Here is a 22,588-nt window from a genome sequence, read left to right as displayed (position 1 = left end):
CCCAATTGGTTGATCCCTAGGGGTAAAGTTGGAAACTTTAACCTTCTAGACGCTATTTTAGTTAAGATCCGAGTGGGGAAGTTGCTAGTTTCGATTATGTTGGCTCAATGGGTTAAGATGTTTGGTTCCTGGTGAACTCAAAACGTTTTTGGGTGAACTCGGTGAGTTGGATTGGTTCTTCTCAATTTTGCAGTCTGATGAAGGAAACTCGACGAGTTGAAGGGCAACTCGGCGAGTTGGGTCAACTTGGGCTGTTGGCTTTGACTTTTGACTTATGTCTTTGACCTAGTTTTTCCCAAGGGGTGCTTGTGGTAATCTGAATTGTATTAACGGAAAATATGGGCTTAGGATAAGGCCTATATGAGATTGGCCCCAATTTGGAAAATTGGGCCATTAGTGGGCCTTTTTGGATCTTTTGGTGTTGGGCCTTTTAGTTATTAGAATTGGGCCTCCGTTTTAGTTCATTTTGAGGTCAGGGGTAAAATGGTTAATTTTACCCAAAGTATGGATGGTGCGCCTTAGAATGGAACCCAATTTCTAATTGAGTGTTATTTTGATATGTTAGATCGGAGGTGTCATCAGGGCGGCAACTAAGGATTTCTTTCAGTAAGCTTCAGCATTCAAGGTGAGTCTCCTCACTGTTTGTATGGGTCGAAGGCACCAATGTCGGCCCGTTTGATTTATGTATTATAGGAAGACCCGGGGGTTAGCCCTTGCCATCATGTATGAAAGACTAGGAGGCGGTTCCTGGAACACTGTATGCAAGACCAGGGTCTGAGCCTGGTAGTTACTTAGTTTAGTAGTGTAGATTGTATGCAAGTTGTCTATATGATGCTTGCATGGAAGAACCAGAGGTGGCTCCTGGCACTTGTCTGTAAGACCCAGGGTTGTGGCCCCCGTCCTGGCAAGGAAGACCACGAGGCAGCTCGTGGCATAATGGTAAGACTGTGTGCGACACATAACACCTTTATTGATTATGTATGGCTCTCGATTTTGTACGACATGTGTGGATCATTTGTTATGTATGGCATGTGGTATTTAGGGAACTCACTAAGCTTTATGCTTACGGTTTTCAATTTTTGTTTCAGGTACTCTAGTTTTCAAATGAAAGAGCTCGGGACGATCGCAACACATACACCCGTGTTTTCCGCAATATGTGATTTTTGGGATTGGACTCTGATAATTGAATTATTTGAAATGCTTTTCAACGCTTTGAACAAAGTTACAATAGTGTTTTGATTATAATAAAAATGAAATTTTTACCTTAGATTTTTGGGTTGTTTCACTAACCCTAGATTGTGCCTTGTGAGCAAAAAGAAGGTGTTTTTAAGTGCTTTGGAGTGTTCTTGGTACACCTTGGAGAAGAAGGAACTCATTGAAGAAGTGTTGGTTGCATTAGAGCTTGTAGATCCAAACTTTTTTCACCTTGATCTTTCTTTTAGAGGTATAAAGTTTGAGTCTTGATGATGATATTGTTAGATCTAGCTACTTTTGGGTGTTATGAGCTTTTGGTCACTTCAAGTGCATAAAGTTTAGATCTTGAAAGTTTGTGACCTTGTTATGGATAAAGTTGGAAACTTTATCCATCTAAGCATCATTTTGATTCAAATATGAAGGTTAGAGACTTGGACTTAATGGATTAAGTTGAAAAGATGCACTTTTTGGGTCCTTTTGAGACTTAAAGACTAGATCTTGTTTGTTGGGACCATTATAATAGATAAAGTTGGAAATTTTATCCATTATGGAGCTATTATGAACCATAAAAATACGATCTTGAGTGTTGTATGTAACCCATGCATGTGTTAGATGGTCTTATTAGGTAAAAAACATAAGGTTTTGGACATTAAGCACTTAATAGCCATGCAAAGTCATAAATTTGGAAACTTTATGACTTAGGACATCATTTTGGGCTTAGATCTGAGTTTTGGACAGAAGGGCTTGATGAAATAATCTCTTAATGAAGTTTTGGGACTAGTCTGCGTACACTGGGTGTACCTAGAGGTACGTTGCACATACACGGTTAGCGCCCCATATGTTGGTAAAACACCGAGTACGCCCCGCGTATAGAAGAGTACACCCAACGTACTAGGCTGAGTCGACTCGGTCGGGTTGGCTTGGCTAGGTTGAGTCGTTTGTCTTCCAAGTCATCCTTGTCTTTTAGATTGCATGAATTGGATCTAATTATTGATGGTAGTGGTGAGTCAGATTCGGTTATGAAAAAAAGGAATGACGTTCGATCTTAGTTGTTTCATTTGGAGAAAAAAAAAAGAAATGTCAGATGTTTCTCAGAAGGCTAAAAATTAAATAGAGCATTAAAGGAGATGACAATTCCAAATATTATCATGGATTTCTTAATAAGAAAAGAAAATTTTCTATAAAAAGCTGTGAAAGTAGATGGTTAATGGATTACGAACGCTAAAAGGGTTAGACGAGGTTAAACAAGTTGTTTGGGCAAGTGGTAGCACTAGTACAAAACTGGTCTTTGGCCACGCAAAAAACCTGTCTCTATAGACATTTTATGACGATTTTTTTCATTCAATGTGTAAAGAAAGGTCACATCATTAAAGATAAGTTATGACGACATTTAATTGTGAGGACTATAACCCATAAAACCGTTACTATAGGTAAAAACCGTCACCATAGGGTACCAATTTTTGTAGTTTTTTCAATCATTTTTTGATAACCATCACCATAAGCTACTTTCCCTCACAAGTTGTTTCGTTTTCATGACTATTGCTGACTTTTAGTGACACATAATATATTAAAACATGATTATAAACTAGTATTATTCACATGATTTTTCATTGGCCATGGCTATTTTTTACTTTTAGTGACACGTAATATATTAAACCATGACTACAAACTACTTTTAGTGACACATTTTGTTCATTTGTCAGGACTATTATTGACTTTTAGTGACATGTCTTTTATTAAGCTATCACCATAAACTATTATTAGTCACGTCATGACTATTATCGACTTTTAATGACATGTAATATATTAATGTGTGACCATAAACTACTTTTAGTCACATGTTTTTTTTCATTTGTCATAGCTATTAATGACTTTTAGTGACACATAATAGATTAAACAATGACTAATATTGACATTCAATCACACTTTTTGTTTGTCATGACTGTTGTTGAACAAATTAAAATAATTTACATGCCAACTATTGTTCAATTAACATCGTGTACATTATTCCGATAAACAACTTAATTTAATAGACATATTATACAAACTGTCCAATACATTAAAAATGTCTAATATAATTACATACAAAATATAATAATGTTTAACAACTTAGTTAAAAAAAACATTTGTTGGATTACCAAGTGGTTGTTAAATTATCTCATAAAACCTGCCAACTCCTAGTTAAGTAGTTTTTGTCTTTGTTGTATTTCTTTTTGCATCTCTCCTTTTACCAACAACAAGTAACATGTTTTCACCAATCAGTAAGATTTCTCAAAGTTCTTGAAAGTATGATACTATATATAAGACAAAATTGCAAAAATGGTCCATGCGGTATGCATTTTTTTGAGGTTTTAGTCCAAACCACGACTTTTTTGGATTGACGGTTCTTTTGACCTAGTTTCGTTGCGTTTTTGGTCCCTCGGTAAACTGAAAAGACTATTATGCCCTTCTGATATATTTTTTATGCTTTTTCTATTTAATTTAAATGAAAAATAAAATAATTAACTAATTTGGGACCCACATATATATATATATATATATATATATATATATATATATATATATCTCCCCCTCTCTCCTGTGTAAACCCACCGCCGATCCAAACCTCATTCATAATCCATTTAAACGTCAAATTCCAACATCATAGATTCCAATTTTTTCTTGCAAACAATCGATTTCTCCGATTCCTCCATTCTCAACAATTGATTCTCACTTTTTTCGTACAACTTAGATTAACCCACAAACTTATAGATCTTCACCAACTTTCACTATGAACACACACACACACACAAGATCAAGGTATATACCCAACATCGATTTAGCAGTAGAGTGCTGGTCTAGTGATAGTGGGCTGAGGTCCACTGATTTCTGATGAATGTTGAGAAGACTCAGTTTAGTGGCTATCAAAATCAATGCTGCAATGAAACATTAGTGATGTCAGAGGAGACGATAAACAACAATCAATTCGACTGCTCAGGGTTATACTCATGATATCACCTTCAATCCAGAAACATCGTCTACATACAAGTTATACACAAACACCCATTCCACTGGTAATACACATAAATGAGAGAAAGAGGAATTGTAAGAGAAGGATAAAAAAGGGTGAGCCGATAAAGTGGAGGAAATCGAGAGGGGCTGTTGTAGGGAGCTACTCCGGTGGTCGGTAAAGGGGAAGAAATCGACGCATGAGATACGACGGATGCCAAATTTACTAGGTCGGATTACCAAGGTGAAAGATTGCTTTGATTCTTCCAAAGATTTCGCTAGTTCGTTGTACTCTTCGATTGCAGGTCCAACTTCACTCCCATAGATTATAGATCCTTCTGGTTTGATTCCGACCACTAGATAACCTCTTCTTCTCTTCTGTGTAACTGGATTTATGGTTCGACGAGCTATCACCATCATATTCCTGCAACATTAGATTACATAGATTTTCGTTTTGGTGAGTTTAGAAAAAAATATAGATTAGACCCTATCTCTCCATCTCCGAGCCCTTTCCTGTTCATCGTCTTTTACACCATCACCATTCCCACCATCCTACCACTCCAGAACCAATGTAGCTTCCATCATCAAAGGGGGAAATTGGAGATTTTTTTTAGTCTTGTACAAACTGATTTCAGGTGAAATCGGACATAGAAATTGACCAAATCAAAAATAGAAATCGACCAAATCAGATTTCAAGTGAAATGGGTTTCTCTCATCGTTAATAAGTTGGCAAACCAAATCTGATTTCATGTGTTGTGCGTGAGTTATAAACTAGAAAAAGAAGAAAGAAAAGAAATCAGATTCGTAAGTTTGAGAAGGACGAAAGAAAAGCAATGTGAGAGAGAGAGAGAGAGAGAATGTGGCCCCTATTTTTATTTTTATATATATACTTATAGGAAAAAAGTAGGAAATAAATATAATAAGGGCAATTTAGTCTTTTCAGTTACCGAATGATCAATATCACAAACAAACTACCACAAAAGGACCCACAATCCAAAAAAATTATGGTTTGGACTAAAACCTTAAAAGATTGCATACCATAGGGACCATTATTGCAATTCTGTCTATATTAAACAATGTTTTTTTTTCAAACATTCACAACTTAAACGTACATAGTAAAGGAGGAGAATTAAAATCCTCAACATGAGTGATCGTTGTTTTTTTTAAGGAGCAGTTCCATTTTTATCTATGTATCCTTGTGTTTAATCTGCATATTAATAAATCAAAGTGTCATAATTTGGTAAATTAACAGACCAGGCAACCATTTTTTTTCTTAACATTTTTTCAAACACATCTAAGGCATATAGATTTACTATAAATCAGAGTAAATTACACAAATGGTCCTTATGGTTTGAGGTAATTTGCATGTATGGTCCCTAACTTATTTTTTAACTCGGAAGGTCCCTACTATTTGCTTTTGTTACACGTTAGGTACCTACAATTTGTTTTTGTTACGCGTTTGGTCTATGTCTTACATAAAAAGACAATTATTTAAATAGGAAAAATTGGTGGAGTACGTAAGGGGTTGGGGTTGGGGGTGTGTTTATTTAAATAAATTAAAAAATAAAAGGCAAAATAATCTTTTTAGTTAAGATAAGGACCAAACACGTAACAAAAACAAGTAATAAGAACCTTCCGAGTTAAAAAAATAAATTAGGGACCAAACGTGCAAATTATAATAAACCATAGGGACCTTTCGCGTAATTTACTCTAAACCATAACCACTAATATGAGAATTCAAATTAGAGACATCCAAATTAAAACCCATTTGAAAAAATAAGACGTTGGGATACTATAATTTAATATAATATAATAATCTTACTTAGACTAACATGAAACTGATAACAATTTACCTCTAATTCTTGCTTAAAATCTTAGAATGTTGGATAGAGCCAAAGCGCTTGAAGTCCTAAAATTCAAACACACCAAGGGGGAGTCGGGCATATCGTTCCCTGTATTGAATCTGGATTCCATATCAGGCATACCAGGGGACAAAGAATCAAGGGGCGACGGAGAAGGCCTTGATGGTTTGAAGATCGATAGCAGTGAGGATGATAACGACAATAGGTTTGCAGCTGACATCGGGAACGAAACCCTTCAATCTGTTGCCCAGAAATGCCCGAAATCTTCGCTCGATCATCAACAGAGGGCTAGGAAACAATCTCGCTGGACATAGAGAGAAAGAGAGAAGGTCGACGTCAAAGTCGACTGTCTAGCGGTTAGGGTTTTTTTGTGGTTTATTTTTAGAGATGGAAGGAAAGAAAAATATTTAGGTTGCGTTTAGTTATGGAAAAAGAATTTTCATTTTCTTTTTTTTGTTTTCCCTTTTCGATTTTCGTTTTCCGTTTTCATTTTTCATTGAAAAATTTAGAAAACGTGTTTAGTTAAACTTATTCATTTTTCATTTTCAGTTTTAGAAAATTAGAAAACGTGTTTAGATGTGTATTTTTCTATCGATTTTCATTTTTACAAAACAATAGCGGTAGTAGGGTATGGGTGGGGGCGGTGACGGTAGCGGGTCGGCGGCGGCGGTGGTGATAACAGGTGATGGTGGTGGCGGCGGCAATTGTGTCAGCGGTGGTGATGGCGGCGGCAGCGGTGGTGGTGGTGCTAGTGACGGGTTAATGGTGGTGGTGGTGGTGATGGTAGGTCGGTGATTGTTGTTGTGGTGTTGGGTGGGTGGAGGTGCGAGTGTGTGTTTGTGTGTGTGTGTGTGTTTGTGGGGGTAGGTGTAGGTTTGTGTGTGTCTACGAGGGTGGGGGTGGGGGTAGGTGTGGGTTTGTGTATGTGTGGGTGTGTGTATCTGTGAGGGTGGTGTGGGGTGGGGGTGGGGGTAGGTGTGGGTTTGTGTGTGTGTGGGTGTGGGTGGGTATGTGTGTGAGTGTGTTTGTGTGTGTGTGGGTGCGTTGGTGGGTATGTATGTGTGTGTGTTTGTGGGCGTGTGTGTATGGGGGTGGGTATGTATGTGTATGTAACGCCCATGTTTCCAGGCTAGGCATTTTCGTTGATGTAATAGTCTAGGTTAACCTTTGTAATCCGTTTTGAAATAATAGAAGTATATTATTTGAGTATTATGTGTTTTGTGCTTAATTGCTTAATTATGTGATTTGATTAATTAAGAATAAAATGAGCGTCAAAATTTAAGTGTAAAATAAACTTGATATCTTTGGATAATGTTGTAGTAGTTGAAACGAGGTTTCCGAATATATAAAGAACGCCCAAATCTGACTTCGTATGAGGAAGTTATGATTTTCTGAAGTTTCGACTTAGCGGTATGCAGCCCGAATACTCGATTTGAGATCGAGGGGTTTTTAGTCGAATCAATCTAAACGAGAATCGAAGATCTCGTTGTTGGTATCGAAGCGATGGAAAGTTAGGCGGGAACGGGCGTCAAACGAAGAAGTTATGAATTTATAACGAAGTTTTTCTGTCCCGGCCTACTAAAAATAATTAATAAAAAATAAGGTCAAAATTAGCCGACGGAGTCTAAACGAAAGTTGTAGAGCGTAGTCTCACTTACGCCCGGTATCATTCCCGAGCCCCGAAGCAAGTCCCGAAGCCCCGAAGATCCCGAGAAGTGCGATTCCTGAGCCGAAGCTCTGCCCGCGAGGAGTCCGGTTTTTTTGTGAAGATCTTCCAGATCTCCCAAAGAATACTACTTCTATAAGTCGTAGTGCTGTCAGATCATCTTCTGATCAAGTGAGTGTGTGGTTACTTTCTTCTAACGCATAATTATAAAGTATTTTATACGAAATACGTGTTATGTGTATATTTTGTGTTATATGTGTGAATGTATATTCACTCTCTTCTATCTCATGGATCTGATTTGTTTTCTATGAAATACGTGTTATGTGTGTGTGTCTCATCTGTTATGTGGAATATGTATTGATTAAAGCATGCTATGCAGGTTTTTAAACTATGTATAAAAATGTATATTTTTATCTACTAATATGTTGGGTAGAACATGGGTAGATAGTTGGTGTGTAATAAACAGATGAGAGGTCTCGTTGTTGTTTTGATTTAGTCATCTAGCGGAGTTTAGATGACGACCACATACTTTTCTAGACAGTCATGTGGAACACTAGCAGGCTCGCCACCTGTAGGTGTTAATGAACTTGGGTGTTCATTCGTTGTACTCCATCCTCTTCATGGTTGCCTTATTTGACTTATATTGCTGAGGAACCCCCGAAGCATGTATTGTCGCCCCGATGAAATATTCTTAGACTAGGTCCCTTATGTCAGTTGTCTTAGGGATGTAAAGTGAGAATAACGGGAATGGGTAATTGGGTTATTGTTGGTTGGTGGAATTAAATATAATTATTTATTGTGGGTTAAAAACCCTATATGCTCACCAGGCTCCCAAGCCTGACCCACTCAGTTTTATTTGTATTACAGGAAGTGGCGCAAGGGCATAAGATGGATGAACCATCAAGTTGTTTTGTTTACAAGTCTGTATATGTATATATTTGTTGAATGACTTGTAATGTTATCGTTTATGCTTTATGGTCTGTATCGGAACATGACATCCCGAGTTTTGATTATATAACGAAAATACATTTCTTTTCTGAAATGCTTTGGTAAACATTGTTTTATCACGTTTTGTTTTTGGGAACAAATTCCGCAACTCTTTCAAATCAAAAGGATTTACTCTGAAATTATTTTAAAAGCATAAATGAAAATCGGTCTTTTCTGGCCGAGATTTTGGGGATGTCACAGTGTATGTGTGTGTGTGTGTTTGTGGGTTGGTGTGTGTGGGTGGGTATGTGTGTGTATGTGTGTGTTTGTGGGTGGGTGGGTATGTCTATGTATGTGTGTGTGTGTATTTGTGGGTGGGTGTGTGGATGGGTATGTATGTGTGTGTGTAGGTTGGTGTGTGTGTGCGCGGGTGTGTGTGTGTGTGTTTGTGGGTTGGTGTGTGTGTGTGTGCGGGTGGGTGTGTGTGGGGGTGGGTATGTATGTGTGTGTGTGTGGGGGGGGGGGGTGGGGGGTGTTAAGGTGGGGGTAGGTAGAGGTGGATGAGGTGGAGTGGGTGTGTGTTTATATTTTAGAAAAATTTTGGAATTAGAAAAATGTGGAAAACAATCATTATCAGTTTTCCAAAAAATTTCAACTTCTTTGTAATTTTAGAAAACGGAAAATTTTCATTTTCCGTGAAAAATTTAGAAAAATAGACGAACTAAACGCGTTTTCAAAATTCTCATTTTTCTTGGAAAATTTTTCCGGAAAACGGCTCATTTTTCCGCAACTAAACGCACCCTTAGTTTTTTGGTAAAGTGGGAAAAAAGTTGAAATTTTAATAAAGGAAAAAAATTGATACTTAAAAAAATAATTGAACTCTATCCAAATTATATTTTTCATTTTTCAACATTTAACTGTCATCGTAAAACCCTTATAGTGACGTTTTCATTTATCTTTTATTGTTACTATTTTTTATTTTTAGATACACATAAAACTTAAAACGTGACTAAAAAATACTTTTAGTTACATGTTTTGATTTTTTAAATGTCATAATAAAATACTTACCGTCACATGTTTTACTTTTTTATATTCAAAATCATTAAATTTAGACATACATATCAACTTAAATTGTTATTATAAAACATTTATACTCACATGTTTTTGTTAAATGTCATAATAAAATACTTACAGTCATAATGATCTATCATGACTATTGGCTAGTATTTTGTCATATATTTTTTTTATATAAAAAGGTGACAAATTGTGTAAACATAGTTTGCAGTGATGGCGGTTTTTAGTTAATATGTGACTAAAACATTATTTAAATTTGATTAATGACATGTAGTGACACAATTAACCAAATCCGTGACTACCCTATTTCCAAAAATCATGGCCATAGGTCATTTTTTTACTAGTGTAGCGATAAAGCTCCAGATCCATATGAATTTAATTTCGCTTTACTAAACATTTTTGGGAGCTGCTCAAACATGACATTTTTTTAATTTGTTTTGGAGTTCTTTACTAATTCGAGAATACCCTTCAGATGTAATTCTTCCTTTATAACTTTGATCCCAACGGTAACTAGCCACCAATTACTTAACGATTTTAGACTTCTCAGCCTCATAAGTATTCAATACAAGATTTTGGCCAAAATTCTAACTATTCGCCTTGCTAAGGTAATTGGTTCGGTCGTTAGTAGAGACAAACAACTTTTATAAAAGAACGCCAAATTCTCGATGGTCCTCTTATTGTGAATGAAGTAGTGGATTGGTATAAGAAAAAGTTTGAAAAGAAAATGGTTTTAAAGATTGATTTCGTAAATCCTTACGATTCGGTTAACTAAGAGTACTTGGATAAAATCATGTAGTCTATGAAGTTTGGTGACAAATACAAGTCTTGGATACATGCGTTTTTGAATTCGACTAAGGCTTTTGTACTTATTAATGGTTATAACATTTGCATTTCAGGTATATTCCCTTCTTGCCCTTAACTTAAAAATCATTGCATGTTGGTCCCTGGCCGAGTACATTGGGCCTACGGTAAGAGTATGTTGGGCGTACTGGGTCGAAACTTGGTCGCGGAGGAAACCCACGTACTTTGGGCGTACGTGGAGTATGCAGGGAGTACAACCGCCTGGGATATACCCTAATTTTTAGGGTTTGAGCCCTATTTAAACACCTTAAGTTACTTATGGACCTTCTTATGACCAGCCTCCACATCTCCAAACCCTGAGAACGAAACCCTAATTACCATTTGAGTGTTTCGAGCTTGGAAGTGATTTTTGGGAGTGTTTTTGGTGATCTTGAAGGAATAAGAGATCTTGGAAGTTGCATTGGTGTTGTTGGAATTTATAGATCCAGAATCATCACCAACTTGGAAAGCTTTTGGAGGTATAAAGCTCTTAACTTGATGGTTCATTTTGATAGATCTAGTTAGGGATTGTTTTTGTGCTTTTTGTGGTCCTTTAAGTCATGCATGAGAGTATGAGCTACTCCAGAAGCTAAGTATGGTAGATCTTAGCATTTTTGAGGTCCATTGTGCATAAAAATGCAATCTTGATGTGTTATATTAGACCATGCATGAGTTAGGATTTTTATTATGGGTTTTATTCATCAAAATCAAGTATTGGGTCCCATTAAGACATGAAAAGGAGTAAATTTGCCAACTTTACGTGTTAAAACATCATTTAGGATCACATCTGAGAAGTAGACTTAGTGGCTTAACCAATTAAGCACTTAATGACGAGTCGAACTTTTTGTGGAGTACGTTGGTCGTACCCAGCACGTACGCATAGCATACTGGCCAAAGGTGGCGTATGCAGGGCGTAAGTCTGGGTACATTGGGCATACTTAACAGTTCTTGACTATTGTGATTTGGGCCATAGGTGGACTATTAGGGTTGTGGGCCTTGTTGGGTCACATCTTTCTGACTTTAGGCCATTGCTAGTCTTTGGGCCTTATCGGATTTGGGCTCATAATGGGTGTTGGGTATCATTTAGGAATTTGGACCATATTGGGCTTTTTGTACCATTGGGTTGGGCCTCGATTATTGGGCCAAGTGAGGAAAAGGTAAAATGGTCTTTTACCCTGGGGGTTGACAAATGAACTAGATTTTCTAGTTATGATTTATGGCCCAATTATTAATTAGGGGGTTGTTTGATGATATTTAGTGAGGAGATTTCTCGGATCAATAGTCCGAGCATTTATCAGATTTTCACTAGTTTGAGGTGAGTCTCCTCCTAATATGTGGCGGGTCAAAGGCACCAATACCGACCCATGGATTTTGGTTATGTGTATGCTAGTTGTCCGTGTAACCTTACATGTGTGTATGTACTGAATGTATGTCAGGCGGGGCCTGATGGGTGTGCTGGGAGGGGCCCATCACAAGATACATACATATTTATTCTGAGAGGGCTCGATGTCGGGCGGGGCCCGATGGTTGTCAGGCATGGTCCATTGTATGTTGTCATGTATGACATAATGTGTTTTGGGGAACTCACTAAGCTTCGTGCTTACAGTTTCAGTTTATGTTTCAGGTACTTCTAGATTAAAGGGAAAGAGCTCGGGATGATCGCATTGCACAGACCATGATTTCCGCTTTATTCAACTCTGATGCATTGGAATGATTGATTGGCATACTATGTTTTTCCTTTATGGTTGTATAAACACGTTTTGGTTGATGGTTTTATTATTATGAAAATGAAATTTTTTGTTTTAAATTTTGGGATGTTACATTGGTAGTGCTTCAGATGAATTCCAACTGCAAAGAAGGCTTCAAAAAGGTGATCCTTTATCACCTTTTCTATTTATTTTAGTCATGGAAGGGTTTCACATTCCTTTTGAAGATGTACGCTATTGGTGAAGGTTTATTTAAAGGAGATTTTGTGGGTAGACAAAAGGATAATATCTCTCATCTTTTTTATGTTGATGATGTTATCATTCTAGGTGAGTGAGATGGAGGTAACATCTCTAATATTGTTGTTATTCTTCATTCTTTTTATCTAGCGTGTGGTTTGGAGATCAATATCTAGAAATCGAATTTATACGGTACCGGAGTCATGTGGGAGGATGTGGTGGATTATGCTCTCCTAGTGGGTTGTAAGGCGGATAAATTGCCTTTAATTTATCTAGGCGTTCTGGTAAATCATAATATGACTAGAATTGTGGGGTGAAATTCGATAATGGAGAAATTTTTTAAGAAGTTGTCTAGGTGGAAGATGTCTACTTTATCGATTAGTGGTGTATGGTGTTACTTGAATCGATTTTGGAATCTTTAGGCACTTATTTCATTTCGCTTTTTGTCATGCCTGTCGTAGTTGCTAAACAATTGGAATCCACTTGTGCTAGATTTTTTTGGGGATGTAACGAGACTCAACAAAAAATTTCTTAGGTTAAGTAGGATCTGGTTTTGGTGGATTTTATTCAAGGAGGAGTGGACATTGGAAGTCTGACTGCTCTCTGTAACGCCCCGATTCTCAGGTATTAATTACATAAGAATTATTGGATGAAGCCTTACTCGACGAGTCGGTCGACCTACTCGTCGAGTAGCAGCGGGGTGGGACCGCGTGTTAAGTGACCTACTCGACGAGTCCACTTTGGGACTCGGCGAGTAGGAGCTGGCAGATGAAACCCAAAATCTCGGGGTTTGCACCCCTATTTAAAGGAGCCTCAGCCTCCTTTGTCCTCATTGCAGTCTTTGAGAGCCCTTAAAACCCTAATACGCGCGTGTGTGTGTGCCATTGTGTGATTGAAGCTTGAAAAGAGGATTTTGGAGAGAGAAGGCTTAGAGGAGAAGGGTATTGGAGCAAGTGGAGTGTGGAAATCAGCTCTTATCTCAGTCATCATCTTCTGGAGGTAACCAAATCGCCTTTCTTCTTGTGAATCTCTTCCATTGTTGAGTTTTAGGGTTTTTGGTGAAGTATTAAGTTGAAAGGATGAGCTATGGGCTAGATCTGAGGTTGTAACTTCAGATCTGGACCCTCCTTGGATGCTAGAATCATAAAGTTGTTGTATTGGTTGTGATTGAGGTCCATCTTAGACTTGAAGCTTCATTAAGAACTTAAAATAGACATTTAGAGCCTTTATAGCCATGCATGCACGTAAAGTTTGCAACTCTACGTGATAAGTATGCCCTAGAAGCTTGGATCTGTGATTTGGGGCCGCTGCATGGCTCAAATCAAGTCTGTATGGAAAAAGAACTGAATGGACTCGGCGAGTCGCAAGATGACTCGGCGAGTCATATCGACGAGTTGGATGAGCAACTCGGCGAGTCCGATGAAGATCACCATAAGACTCGACGAGTTGAAGAACAACTCGGCGAGTCGGATGAGTTTTCCCTAAATTATGTATGCATGTGTATCTGTCGAGTTGCAAGGAGGGAACTCGACGTGTGACCTTAAGTTTGATCGAGGATCAAAGGAACTTGACGAGTCACCCCGATGCCTCGGCGAGTTGGAATGTACTTCAGGGAACTCGGCGAGTAGCCAAGGGTACTCGACGAGTTAAGGTCAACATGGATTGTTGACCTTGATTGAGGACTTTGACTTTGACCAGGGGTTGACTAGTGGTTTATGGAGTACCTTGTAAGGTTAAGGACTTATGAGTATGATGTGCTATGATGATAGGTGGTGGAACCCGTGTCAAGTGATCCGAGAGTTGGAGTTTACCTTTCGTGTCGACATCTGCGAGGTGAGTTATCCTCACTATATCGATAGGGTCTACGGCACCAAGGCCGGCCCTTTAGTTGTTATTGTTATGGTATGTTGCATGTGGTTATGATTTGTTTGTTCGGAATTGAGGCAGACAGTATATTATGCTTTTATGATCCGTAGGGATTGGTGTGTTAGTGACCTGATAGGTCGGTACTCTAGTTACAGGAGAATTCTATGATTATGATCAGTGAGATAGATATGCTTGATGTTTGTATATGCCAGTATATGATAGCTATGTGCACATGGTTATTTGTTTGTTGGTTGGGTTGAGGCGGTCCTGTTTTGTGCTGAAGGCTAACATACCCTATGAGCGGTCCGGGGAGACTGTAGGCCCACGTGGCGGACCAGTCATGCCGAAGGCTCGGGATAGATTCAGACAGACTGTAGCCCCGGTAGGGCGGCCCAGTCAGGCCGATGGCCCAGTATGCATGATGATTGATTGATTATTACTGATATGGTATTGTCAGTGTGGTATTGGTATTTTGGGGGTAGCTCACTAAGCCTCGGGCTTACAGTTTTTAGTTTATTGTTTCATGTACTTCAGGAGTCCATGGAAAGGCGAAGGCGTGACCGTACCGCTCCTCATCTTTATGTTATGATTTTTGGGACACTCTGATGGAAAATGATTTGAAAACATTTTGTAAACGATGCTTTACAGTTTTTATTTATGATTGAAAAAGTTTAAATTTGGCGTAAAATTTATGGATGTTACACTCTCAATCTTTCTCTCCTCTAAAAATGGAAGTGGCGTTTTCTTAATAATTATGATCTTATTTGGGTCTCGATTATTAAAGCTATTTATGGGGATAATGGTGGATTCAGTTGTGGATCTAATAGATTGAAAGCTTCCACTCCTTGGATAAGAATCCTTGCTTTCGTGTCAAAGTTGGAGGATAAACAGGTTTTGTCGGTTCAAGTGGTTAGAAAAAATTTGGTAATGGTACTACTACAATGTTTTGGAATGATCCTTAGATTGGAGACTTTAAATTAGCGGTTACTTTTCCTTGCTTGTTTCTGCTAGAGACCGAGAAAGATTATCTTATTTCAGATCAAAAAATAGGTGTGAACTGGGTGTGGAAGTGACGTCGAAATATAAGGGGGAGACGAGGAATCACAATATATCGAATTGCTTTTGGTCCTTCATGAGGTTGTTCTTTCTTATCAGCATGATAATGTGGATTTGGAGTTTAGATTCCTCTGGTGAGTTTTTTGTTTCAGTGTTAAAGAGATGGATTGACAAATTCATTCGGCCACACAAACTTGATAGAATAGATTCCTTCATCGTAAAGTTAATATTTTGGTAAGGAGAATTAGAATGGATAGACTTCCTTCTCTTACGAATCTTGATCTCGGGGGAGTGGATGTTCCTTCCACTTTTTGTCATGTTTGTAATATTGATGTTGAACAGCTTAATCATATTTTTTAAGATGTGGGGTGGCAACCAAAAACGTGGGATAAATTTTTTAGATGGCTTGACATTCCCGTTGTCCAGTTTTCTTCCACAACGCAAGTGTTTGATTATGTTGACTCCTTACATTCATGTTCTATTAAGAAGAATGATATTGATATTGTGGTGGGTACTACTTTGTTGTATATTTGGCGATTTAAAAATGACGAGATTTATGCTCGGGAAAGATGAGAAGAGATGATATTTTAGATTCTATTCGTGAATTTTTTTATGGTTTTCCAATAAAAATATGAATTGCATTGCTAAATGGACTAGCAGGTTGCAATGTCCTCTAAACTCTTTGTAAATTGTTGTTTTTTCTTGCTTCTTGTTAAAGTGTTTTCTTAATATTACGTTGTCTGCTTCAAAACAAAAAAAAAAAGTGTACAGTTAATAATGAAGTATGTATATAAACTAACCTGTTTAAATCAAATTAAGGATATATATATAAATATAACAATTAGGTTATAACCCGTGGAAACCACGGTCCATATATTAAAATTTTTTATATAGATAAAAAAATAATAAATGTAAAAAAAAAAAACATTTGTCGATTGTAAATAATTATGAATTAATTTGTTAAGCAAAATAAACATAATAATATTATTAGGATATGATTTTGTATTTTCAAAATTTGATTTGTTACCAAACAAAAGAAAATAATAAAAATCATAGAAAAATGACACGTGTGAAAAAACATTCTAAAAAACTGACACGTGTCAATTTTAAGTTTCATTTATTAGAAGAGATAGAATAGATATGTTACATTAAATAATAATATAATAATAATTTTAAGTGACAATAGAGATTAGCCATTAAAAATACTCTAAGTCTAGAAACTAAAATATCTATGAAAAAAAGGTATTCGAACAAGAAACCCAAAAGTTATACTTAACCATGAAAAACTAGAAAGAAACCAATGCAACATTATACATCGAGGAAATGCAAAACTAAAAGCATTAATTGATAGACATGGAAATGCATCAAACATTATTTAAAAAAAAAAAAGAACCCTTGTATTTTTTTTGATAGAAATGAAAATGCATCAGTGTATATTATTATTTTTTTTTAAATTAAATTATTATATTGAAAATTTTATTGGTGTCATGGTCTTATTTTAACACCTACGTACCCCATGCAGAACCGGCCATACGAAAACTCGTGTCCAACTTCCGTAATTACCAAACTCTTCGTCTTCTTACAAAAGCCTAAATAAATTCTCTGTCATTTCTTCTATTTTCTTATTTTCTTATTCTCCCATTCATCTTCTATAGATTCATCATCATCAATGTCATTAACGGATCGGGTCAACTTTAGGACATGAGTCCTAACCCGTCATCTCAATAACCACCAAAACCCCACCACCGAAATCCTACAAACCGCCGTATGTGTCAGCTACTCCCCACCGGAACTATCTGAGCCGCCGTTTAGTTTCGATACCAAGTCCCTCCGTAGGCTCCTAGACGGCTAGAACATGGCTGAAATCGACAATGTGTTCAGTCTGATGATCCAGAGCAACCTGTTTTGCCCAAGAGAAAGAGGCGGCAAAGTGTTTATTTCGCCGGACTTTAATCAGTCGATGGAGCAACAGAGAGAGATGACGATGAAAAGAATTGATTACTTAAGAGAACATGGAGCTTTCGATGGGTGATTTTCTAAGAAGGGACCTGAAGGTGAATTGTGGAGATTTGCTGTTGCTGAAACTGTTGGTGTTTTTGATCATTCTCTATCGATTAAGCTTGGACAATCTACGCATACCAAGAGAAAACTTGTTGAATTCGGTTGCTAACGTGTCACCTGATGGGCAATATTTAAGTGCAATAAAAGATCCAGATCAGCGATTTGCAGCCTTTATGGCCCCATTAACAACTAGCCGGATACCTATTGCCGTTGTTGCAATGAACGCCACAAAGGTGCTACAAACTACACACTACCACACCTAGACTTAAGTTCACACTTCATATATTCTAGAAGGGGGTAATTCGTAATCAACATAACACCACAGCACACCTTTTGTCTCGCACCCTACTCTCCCTCAACTCCTTTCACCTAGTAAATAATTTCTCTTTGGCCCTTCACTTTTTTTTTTTAATAGAAATAAAAATAATATTAACTTAATAAATAAAAAGAAATGAAAAAAGGATTTAATAAAAAAACAAAATCGAAACATTGCATGAATCTGAAACATCAAATTTGAAAAATCACATAATAATAGAATAAAAAATTACATTAATATGAAAAATTGTCATCCAAAGTCATATGTCCGTTTCTTTTCCAACATGTAATTGAGTTCTCTAAATATATTTCACAAAATCAACGTTAAGCTTGTGATGCATATCTCCGCCGTGAATGTCTATTTTGTATTCCATGTACCGTGGGGAACCAACTTCTAATGGTTCTTGCACCGGTAAAATGTTGTTTCCGTCCTATTGACATATTGTATCTTTTTGAATCCCTAGCAACCGGCCCTTTAAACCTTTTTTTCTGTTGAGTGATTTCAAATTTTCAATCATACTTGAAAGCAATTAGTTATCTTTACTTTTTTTTTAATAATCTTACAAGTCATTTTATAGTACACACATGATCTTTCATTTCATTATTGATTTTAAATTTGTTCAAATTGTTTCTACTAATGTTTTATCAGATTGGTTTAGCGATTACAATAAGATACTCGTTGACTAGGCGAGCCTTTTCAATTAGACCAAATGAACCAGAAGTTCTCCTACTTGATTATCCCAGTCATCAAAGGCGGCTCATACCTCTTATAGCAAAAACGTAAGTACCTAATTTTCCTCTTATAGCAAAAACGTAAGTACCTAATTTTCTTGACAATTAAAAAGTTACTAGTTAATATGTGGGATAAATGGAAGAAATAGCAATGCAGTGTCTATTTACTTATTGTAATAGCTTTGTACTTTCATTTATTCTTATTACAACATTGTACTTTCAAGTTTTTTTTTTTTTTTTTTTTTTTTTTTTAATTATGATTTTGTACTTCAAAAAAGTTATCCAACCTCAATATCACAACTTAAACAATTTGTGTCATGTCATTGTCCATATTGGATATCCATGATCAATATAGTGGTGATCTAACAAAAGAATCTTATATAAGATTTTTAAACTTAGATTTTTTTTTCCCTTTCCTCCTTTATAGCATCAAACTTCCTTTTCTTATTATGACATTGTACTTTTATTTTTATCGTATCAATAAATTATATATTAAATCAAGATTCTTACACCAAAAGCAAGCTTGGCATATCATTTTGGTAGAAAATATTAAGTTTGAAAGTGTTTTATAATTTTATTTTGGCATGTCAATAATATATTACATTTGGTCATCCAATGTAGATAATGACATGGCATAAAAACCTGTTAACATGTGCCATGCAACTAAAAAATGATTCAAAAGGTTACCATTGATATAGTGAAAATTTCAAAGTACAATGGGTTGGGTTTAAACATGTTAAAGTCATTGCTTACAACTAAAGTAAGAATAGTAAATATGAAAGGAAAAGGAACAAAATAAATTTAATGCTTAAATCTTAAGCCCTTATTAAAAACAACAGAACCATTACATCTATTTATACTAATATATAGAATCCTAATAACCAAATAATAAAATAAGGAAACTTTTCTAAATTATCCTTATTCCTAAAGTTCTAAATTATACTAACATTCCCCCCAACCCCCCCCCCCCCCCAAATCACAATGTATCGCTTCCTTCACTCCTATAAGCTCCCTCATTACCTTCTTTTTGAACCATCTCGATTCTCGACTTTTCCCGAACACTCGACCTCCACCTCGATTACATTTAAAGTCTTCTTTCAACTACTTTTGATCGATCCACAACCACATCCAAAGCCAACCGGTTTGAACTTCCACTGCCATAATGTTAACACTTTGTTGTTTCTCCATTCCCTCTTGTCTTGACAACTATACCTTTGACTATCAATCATATTTTGATAGATTCTTTTATCAATCAAGACAAGAAGGTCACCAACACTTTTACCATCTTCTATTATCCGCAACATAAACCAAACTCTAAGCCACCTGCTTTGTCGATCAATCATAATCCAACACTAATAGAATCCTTGTGCAATACGACTATCAGAATTAAACATATCTAAATAATAAAATAAGGAAACTTTCCTAAATTACCATTACTCCTAAAAATTTTGAATTATCCTAACACAGTTCCTTAATAGGATATTATTTGAAGGTGTAATGCTTTTATAGAACAAAACATAAAGTACATTGCTCTTTTTTCATTTAGCTTTTAATACATTTCTGAAAGTTTTTTTTATAGTATGTGCTTGTATATGTTGCTTCTTTGACATTTACTATGTTTGTTTTAAGTTTGTTCTAACGTTTATCTTTTTTTTTTATTTGGCATATATGCTATGAGTTTTGCTTCCAACTATTTGAAGATGATATATGTGAAAAGAACAGTCGAATCAATTAAAACAGTTCATGTTGTTTCTAGTGCACTCAAGTCTATTTCAACCTGACATTGCATACGAACCCTTCAGGTCTACAAATGCACATGACGTTGTTGTTGTTGTTGTTGTTGTTGCTACTACTACTACTACTACTACCACTACTATTATTGTTATTAGCTCTACCAATGTTCTAAAAGGTAAGCTTATATTGTCCTAATTTTATGTCAGGAATGTCGAGAAGCTTGTGGTGGGCAAGGTATAAATACAGAAAATCATGTTGGTCATTTAAAAAGCGAATATGATGTGCAATTGACTTTTAAAGGCGATAACAATGTTTTAATGCAACAGGTAACATTTAATATATAGTTAAAAAACATTATATATTTGTTTTCAAGAATTAATAATCATAATATGTGTATCATAACTCAGGTTAGCAAGGCATTACTAGTAGAGATTTTGGCAGGTAAGAAAAGGAACAAACCAATTAAAGGTTTGGGACTAGAACACTTGAAAAACCTACTCCAGTTATCCCTTCTCACCTTACAAGCTCTACCCTCCGAACCAGTCAGCTGCAGGTACTAAATTAATTTCTTTTGTATAAACGGATCAATTAGAACACATTAAAAGTACTTAGAAACATTCTTCTATTTGTGTATGTTGCAGATTGACATTTTTTGCTTACGACTTAGAGATTTATTGCAACGTTTTGTAACAAAAGTATTGGGAGAAAGTAAACATAATTTTATAGTGGTGAGGTAGATCTTCTAAAATTTGGATGGAGCTGCTACTGTATTTAAAATTATGTAATTAGAGTGTATTATGAATTTATTAGATGTATCAACTTGCTGAGGATGTGGGGAGAGCCTTTGCAGATCGATTAGTTATACAAACATTTGTTGATGTTGAAGCAACTGTTCTACAAACATTTGTTGATGAAGAAATGTGAAAATAAATGTTGTGATGAATATGGTTGTTGGATGTGTTGGGGTTAATGAGGTCAATGTATGCGATGATTGTGATGGAAGAAGATAGTTCATTTATAAGATATGGCTACTTATCAATAGACAATGTTGTAGTGGTTAGGAAAGAGGTTATGCAGCTGTATAGTGAGTTAAGACCACATACACTTGCATTGGTGAGTTCGTTTGGAATCCCTGATGCTTTCTTGGGACTTATAGTTTTAACTGGATCAATGCCAATGCGTGGTCTTTGGTTTTAAAGAAAATACATATGGAAATTTAACTTCTAGATTACATCTTGTATGAATAAAGATGACTCCATATGTTGTAAGAACAAGTAATGAAATTGTTTATGTTGTTATTTTTAGTTTTATATATTCCCTATTGCACACAAATCATATGGATCTAATAAGGAATATGTTGGGTTTAATTCTGACTTTAGTCAAAACTGGTGACCAGATTTTCGGGCAATAAAATGGGTGTTGTGTTTTCTTTAGGAGTAATTCATTCATGGGTTATTATTTAGTATTTAAAGTTGTGTTTGTTTTCCATTTTACCGAGTCCTTAGGAAATGTAGAGTGTTTGGTGACTTAGTCTTGTGTAAGTTGGTTGGATGTAAGCATATTTAAGGCACTTTTGGATGATGAATAAAGTAATATGCACACTTTCCATTTTTCCTTCGTTTCTTCTTTCTCTGAAAATTGTCACTTTTATTTAATGAGTTGTTTCTTGTTCAAAAGAAAGAGCTTTATATTCTAAATTTGGTATCAAAGCCCTAGGATCGTGGGATATGTGGAAGGGGTTCTAAGTGAACCATAGAGTTCAGAGAAGGTCAAAGCTTTGTGTGAGCCGAACAAAGCTTTGTTTCAATAAATCTATGTGATTAAAAACTGCATATGTTTGATGTGTGATTGTGTTTTTTTTAAGATTAATCTGTGTGAGAGAAAGGGTTGTGTGTTGAATGAGTTTAAAACCAAAATTTTTTGTGAAGAGAGTTTTAAAGATCATTTTGTGTGAGTTGAAGTAAAGGTTGTGTGCTAGATTGATTTGAAGTTCTTGGTGAACCAAGAAGACAAGGAACATGTGTAGTGAAGCTAACCTACATGGAGAAGCTAGTCAAAGTGAGAAAGAAAATCGGAAAAGAAGATTTTTGTGCACCTTGTAACACCCATAATTAGAAAGACCAAGAAAGGAAAGGAAAACCCTAAGTCAAAGGGGTCAACTCGTCGAGTCCATGGTGGAACTCCACGAGTCCAAGCGGGATCCGGGTCGAAGAGTAAGTGACCGACTCGACGAGTCCAATTTGAAGAGGAAAACCCTAAATCCGGGACTTTGTGCACTATATAAACATCTTATTCTCTCCCTTAGGGTTCTCTATAGCCTCTCTTATCCA

The 22,588-nt window shown here is 36.2% G+C and overlaps 1 pseudogene; it reads left to right on the top strand.

The window, feature by feature from the left end:
• Positions 1-17,239: 17,239 nt before the first annotated feature.
• LOC111914577 (acyl-coenzyme A oxidase 3, peroxisomal-like) lies at positions 17,240-21,478 on the top strand (annotated as a pseudogene).
• Positions 21,479-22,588: the final 1,110 nt, after the last annotated feature.

Source organism: Lactuca sativa, chromosome 4 (genome assembly GCF_002870075.4).
Source record: "Lactuca sativa cultivar Salinas chromosome 4, Lsat_Salinas_v11, whole genome shotgun sequence".
In the NCBI taxonomy this organism is placed as follows: domain Eukaryota; kingdom Viridiplantae; phylum Streptophyta; class Magnoliopsida; order Asterales; family Asteraceae; genus Lactuca; species Lactuca sativa.
The sequence above is the reverse complement of the archived record's forward strand: the minus strand, read 5'-3'. Positions and strand labels throughout refer to the sequence as shown.